We start from the raw sequence: 6,000 nt of genomic DNA, 5'->3' as shown, positions 1-6,000 counted from the left end.
GAATAGGGATAATCTCCAACTACCAGGAGCTCTTATCCCAACACTAGGATCCCACGGGGGTGTCGGAGGGGTGAACTTGGTGGCTTTGAGTGCCTGCAAGCCGCCCCCGGAGTGTGGCACCATCGGTCTCTCTGCTCCAGACCCGGCTAGTTTCTTTCCTTTCCGCTGTCCCCCAACAGCTTGCTCGGTCCTTGTCAGGCCTCAGATGGTGGGGGGGGGGAGGAAACCAGGGCTTCAGGGTCAGGCTGCTTGCTCAGTCTGTGGTGCAGTTTGTGGGAAGGCCGTTGCTCGCAGTGAGGGAGGAACTGGTTGCACCAGAGTGAATGGGAAGCAAGGGCCGGGGTGGAGGGGTGTGTGTGCGTGCGCCGCGCAAGTGTCTTAATGCCCAGCCGTTGTTCCTTCCTCCCGGTGAGCTTTTTTGCTGCCTTCAAATCACATCAGCTGAGCCATTGAAGTTCAGTCTCAGTTGAAGGGAGCCTGGACTCTCAAAAGCTCCTGCCTGGGAGACCTTGTGGGTCTCTTCCCCTCCTGTAGCCCAGCGTGGCTGGCTGCCCCCTGCAGCTGCCTCCAAATTAGGGGAACTCTGTTTTTAAAAAACTCACGGCTGGCAATGGCCTCTCCGGACCTTTGGGGCAGACTGTGAGCAGCTGGCCCTTGTGACCGACCATAGGCGGGGCTGACATCTTTGCTCCACCTGACCACGGGACATATTCCCTCCTGCACGCAGGACCACAGCCCCAAAAGATTGTGTGGCACGAACTCCAGCCCTGAAAGAACTCCTGGCCGTGGGCGACCTTTCCAGCAGCCTGAGGAGTGATTTCCTTGGTCCTTGCAAGGGCTACAGCCTGGTCCTGTCGTGCCCTCTCTGTGCTCCTGTGGCTCGCTCAGCGTTGAGCCCTTTTATCGGTCTGCCCTTGCACGGGTCCGGGGGTGAGTTGGGGAGGGGCTCGGCGGCAGAGCCAGAAGGCCCCAGGCTCAATCCCTCAGCATCTGGAGTGGAAAGACCTCGGTCTGTCTGTCTGTGATTCTGAAGAGCTGCTGCCAGCGTAGAACAGGCCGTTGTGGACGGAGGCCAGGAATTGGACTGGCACGTTCACATGTCTTGGGCTAATTTTAACCCTGCTCCCAGCCGGTTGGCTGGCGTGCAGTGAGTGGAATGCCTCACGGGCAGAGTCCCAACGCGGAGGGATCAGGAGGTGTGAGATTCTTCCCTGTCTGTCCTTTTCCCTGGGAATCCCATTCAAGGAAGCTGCTGTGCAGAGCGGAGATCTGGGTGCTGTGTGGTGAGGGGGGGGGGGTTGCTCATATTTCCCACAGATAAATGGGGGTGGGGGAGGTTCTTGCCTGTACTTCCCTTAGACACACACCAAAGGGTCACTGGAGGGCTAACCTGGGGTGGAAGAGAGGACCTGTGGCCGCATTGTTCCCTCCCCGCCTTAGCCAGCACGGTGTTGTGCTTAAGAGCAGGTGGGCTCTAATCTGGACAGCTGATTCTCCAAATGAGCAGCGGACTCTTATCTGGTGAACTGGATTTGTTCCCTGGCTCCTCCACATGAAGCTTGCTGGGTCACCTTGGGCCAATCACGGCTCTTTCACAACTCTCTCCTCCAACCCACCAGGTGCCCGTTGTGTGGAGGAGAAGGGGAAGAGGAGTTTGAAAGCTGTTTTGAGACTCCATACAGGACAGAAAGGCGGGGTATGAACCCCAAATCCTCCTCTTCTCCTCTTCCCCCACCTTCACAAGGAAAGGCGCTCTGCCCGGATCGTCCCCCTGTGGCTCTGTGGCCACATCCACACCACAGCATCATGCAGCGTAGCACCCTTTCCTCCTCTGCTGGCTTCCTGTGTCTTCCCCCTCCATGCCAGCTGCCCCCCCTTCCCAGTCCCACCTGGGGAAACCTCAGCCCCTCCCCCCATACACACCCCATGCCTGCAGAAAGATAAAACAAATAAAAAGACAGATAAAATAAAAACCAGAGGCTAAAACACAAATGCGTTGGCATCAAAATATTCAAGCCCAAACTAACTGCACATTCCAGACCACAAAATAAATAAACCAGTTTTTCAAACCTTTGGGACTTTTGCTTGTATAATAGACAAAATCCCAGAGAATTGGAGGAGACCCCCGGACCACGCAGGAAGGCACCGTCCAAGCTTAAGCCAAAGACGCGTCTGTCTGCTTCTCCAGCCCCTCCTCCTGTGGGTTTATCTTGTTCTTCCAATTTGGGGGAAGTCTCAACCTCGCCAACGTTGCTGCTCTGCAGGCGGGCGGCATTGAGCAAGGCCCACGATCAATGGCCTTTATTTGCTCAGAGCTGCCTGGTGCCTCATCCCACCCCCAGACACAGGAACTGGGCCTTTCCCTGTGAGGCTTTTCACGTGTTGCTCTGGCGGCTGAGGGCAGGCGGGCAGCGGCCGGCTTCTGGTCCTCAGTGGACTGTCCAGGTGGCTGGCAAAGGGCAGCCTTTCCGGCGCTTGGCCTGTATTGCTTGGAAGAGTGGCGAGTGAGCATGGCGGCGTTTGTGCCGTGAAGGGAGGCTCTGCCAGCGGCCAGGTAGGTGGGGGTGGGGTGGCAGGAAGTGCACGGGGGGGGGGGGATGTGCTTTTCCCATGAGGGCCAAAGTGCTCTCTCCAAGGTCCTTCCGGGGCTAGGATTCTCTTCCTTCTCCGCAGTTATTCTGCCCAGTGGAAAGAGCAGCTGCCTGCGGGAGACAGTGAGCTCAAAGGGGCAGAATGGCCTGGCGAGGGAGGGAAGGGGCATTTCTGCCAAGGTGCTGCTGGCGCTGAGGGCATGCCCAACCCCCAGGAGCAGCAATGGCAGGAGTGGGCTCCTCTCTTGGGTCGCACGGGGGGGGGGGATCACAATGGTGTCCTCTCCACCTAGTTATAGATAGCCCCATGTGGGCCTTGTCCTGGGTCATGGAGCACAAGGAATGACCCAGCGCCCTTCCTGTGGTCCTGAGCAGGAGGAGGGGTTCTGCCTGTGGCGTAGGAGGTTAAGAGCTCGTGTATCTAATCTGGAGGAACCGGGTTTGATTCCCCGCTCTGCCGCCTGAGCTGTGGAGGCTTATCTGAGGAATTCAGACTAGTCTGTGCACTCCCACACACGCCAGCTGGGTGACCTTGGGCTAGTCACAGCTTCTCGGAGCTCTCTCAGCCCCACCCACCTCACAGGGTGTTTGTTGTGAGGGGGGAAGGGCAAGGAGATTGTAAGCCCCTTTGAGTCTCCTGCAGGAGAGAAAGGGGGGATATAAATCCAAACTCCTCCTCCTCCTCCTCCTCCTTTGCTAGCCCAGTGCTGTGTTGAAGCAAGGGCCAGTCCTGGGCACGGCCTCTGCAAACCCCACGGCAGAGAAAGGGCTCGCTCTGAACTCCTCAGAGGAAGAGCCCGTCTATTGCCGCACTACGCTACACTTTTCTTCCCAGTGAGAACCGAAAATAGCGCACACAACCTCCCCTCCTTCATTCTGTCCTCACAACAACCACCCTGCAAAATAGTTTAGATTGAGGGTGCGTGACGGGCCCAAGGTAACCCATGATTGGACTCCCAGATCCTTGCTCAACGCTCCTGACCCCCAACCACCTGGGCTGCCAAGGAGGAAGGGTGTGGTGGGGGGAGGGGAGGGGGAAAACGGCCTCTTTAAGGCCTGCCCACTGCTCCTGGCTAGCAGGGGGGGCAGGTGTCTGAGTCCTGCCTGTGATACCATTTTGAGCAAGAGAGTGTCACCTGGCCCCCAACTACAGCATTGTGGGATGCCAGCATTCTTGCACAAGACCCTCTGCATAGGTGAGCCAGGGCAGTCCCAGATAAGGTGTCCGTCAGCTCTTGGGGCTCCCCCCACCCCACACAGCAGCGGGTGCTCAACCAGGGGCTCACTCAGCAAAGCTGCAAAAGTCTTGTGGAGTCTCAGCTGGGGGGGGACTCTGTGTTAGATCTGCTGAGCTGTGGCGAGCATGTTGCTGAGGCAGGAGCAGGGGATGCTGGGCACCCCAGGAAAGGGTCTCTCCGAAGGCCTGCTGCTGCCACCAGGACGCGCCAGGAGCTGCTGTCCAACTGCTGATGCCACTTTGGAGGGAGCCATTTCCATCAGGGACCAGTACTGTGGGTCACTGGCAGGTCACAGTGGGCCTCAGAGGAACTGGGAATGTCCCCTGCTGCATTTTGCGCCCTGGAGACATCCAAACCACACTAGTTATCTGAGGATGAACACGGGACTTGTCCTGGTTTTGCTCACTCCCAGCTCCTCTCTTGTAAAACAGCCCACAGCAGAGCCCCCTGAAATGCCGGAGGGTCTCCCACGGTAAAGGTGGCACAGCCAGGTCGGCTGCAGTCCAAGCTCTGCTCACGACCCAAGTTTGATCCCGGCCAAAGTCAGTTTCAGGGCAGCTGGGCCTTCCACCTTCCTGGGGTCAGTAAAAGGGGCACCCAGCTTGCTGGGGGGTAAAGTGTAGACGGCTGCGGGAGTCAAAGACAAACCACCTTGTAACCACCGTCTGCCTCATAAACGTGGTACTGAGAGGTCACCCCACGCTGGCAGCCGGGCTGCTCCTTGCAGGGAGTGACCACTGGCTGGCTTTGGCCGCCACCGTCCCTTGGCCAGGAGGAGCAGAGTTTTTTCCTTGCAGGAAGCTGGAGCAATAGTTTAAGCTGCCATTTCTGACTGAGTTCGGTGCCCAGACCTCTTTCCAAGGGTCTCGGGGGGCAGACGGCAGGGTCATTTTTCGCACCATCCCCGGGAGTGTCGGGTGGGCAGGCTCAGAAGAAATGCCAGGCCGGGTGGCGCGTCTGCCCACACATGTCGCCCCCGGGGGTCCTGGCACGACGTGCAGCTCTCAGGGAGCTCTTGACTCTCCGCCTCCTCACGCTCCGCTGCTGCCGTCTCCTCGGCTTATCGGCTTCCTTGTCGCGGGCCCTTGATGAGCTGTAATGAGGCTTCTCTGGTCAGATCGCACTGAGGATAACCAGACAATGTGCTCGGAGGCACGAACGAACAGGGAGCCGTGCTGCTGCTGCTGCTGCCCCCGCTGCTTGGCTCAGCAGGAGCGGAAGAGGCAGAGACCAGAGCAGCCGTCCTCCTCCTCCTCCTCCTCATTGAGCAAGATCTTCACTTTGGCTTTCCGGATATCCTCAGGAGAGCTGCTTCGTAGCAGTGGGGGGTGCAGGGGAGGGAATGGCTTCCTTCTTGCCCCAAGACCTGCTGCCAGTCACTGCATCTGGGGTGGAGCATTCAGGGGTGGAGGAGGCTGCAGAGGGTCTCTGCCAGACTTCATGGGGCCTCCACAGTCAGCGGGGATGCCTGCCTCTTGGCACAGCACAGGCAGGGGGCGGAGGGGGCAATGCGGTCTCACGGCCTCCCCTCGAGAGGTCTGCATCCTCTGCCGGCCCCCTTCAGCAAAATCCCTTGTTAAAATCTGGATCAGGGCGCTCGCCAAATGCCCCAGCTGCCCGCATTGGCAGTGCCCAGAGCTCCAAAGGGCTCCAGCTGGGCACCTTGACCCTTCCAGCCCCCTCCTTTCCATGCCGGCCTTTCCCCTTTGCCTTCTGCCAGGCACTTTGGTGCCACTTCCAAACTCTCCTCCTTGGACCGCCCCCCCACCTTGGGCCTGCAAAGCTTTTCCTGAACGGCCCAGTGGTGGCTTCTCTCTCCTGGTCTCGAGGGGGAGGGCCGCCCCACAGCTCTGGCTGCCCCAACTGCTAGCCTGGGAAGCCGCTGGCCTGCCCGCCGGGGATCTATTGGAAGGGGCAGCCCCCTTCCTGTTCTGCCGGCCAGTTCTGTCTGCTTGAGATGCCTGGGACTCAGCGGGAGGGAGGGAGGGGGGGGGGAGGCAGGTGTCGCACACTTTGGGGCTCAGCTGCGTAGCCTGGATTCTAAGTTTCTCTTCAAAGTGAGCCTCCTGCCAGTCCTCCTACTCCCAGGGAGACCGGGCGTGTGTTGCAGAATGTGCTTCTTCTGGCTCTTTGTTCTGGCAGGCAAGAACAGCCAAGGGCAAAACCGCACC

At 59.0% G+C, this 6,000-nt stretch overlaps 1 protein-coding gene across 1 annotated transcript in view; it reads left to right on the top strand.

Annotated features, from left to right (window-relative positions):
* The first annotated feature begins 2,405 nt into the window (after nucleotides 1-2,405).
* The window catches only part of LOC125436917 (phospholipid-transporting ATPase ID-like), a 52,439-nt gene continuing 48,844 nt past the window's right edge, over nucleotides 2,406-6,000 (top strand). The window contains exon 1 of the mRNA XM_048504293.1: nucleotides 2,406-2,554. The gene's annotated coding sequence lies outside the window, so the exon portion shown is untranslated. The remainder of the gene's footprint in view (nucleotides 2,555-6,000) is intronic.

Source organism: Sphaerodactylus townsendi, linkage group LG07 (assembly GCF_021028975.2).
Source record: "Sphaerodactylus townsendi isolate TG3544 linkage group LG07, MPM_Stown_v2.3, whole genome shotgun sequence".
NCBI lineage: Eukaryota > Metazoa > Chordata > Lepidosauria > Squamata > Sphaerodactylidae > Sphaerodactylus > Sphaerodactylus townsendi.
This window is presented reverse-complemented; position numbering and strand designations above follow the sequence as displayed.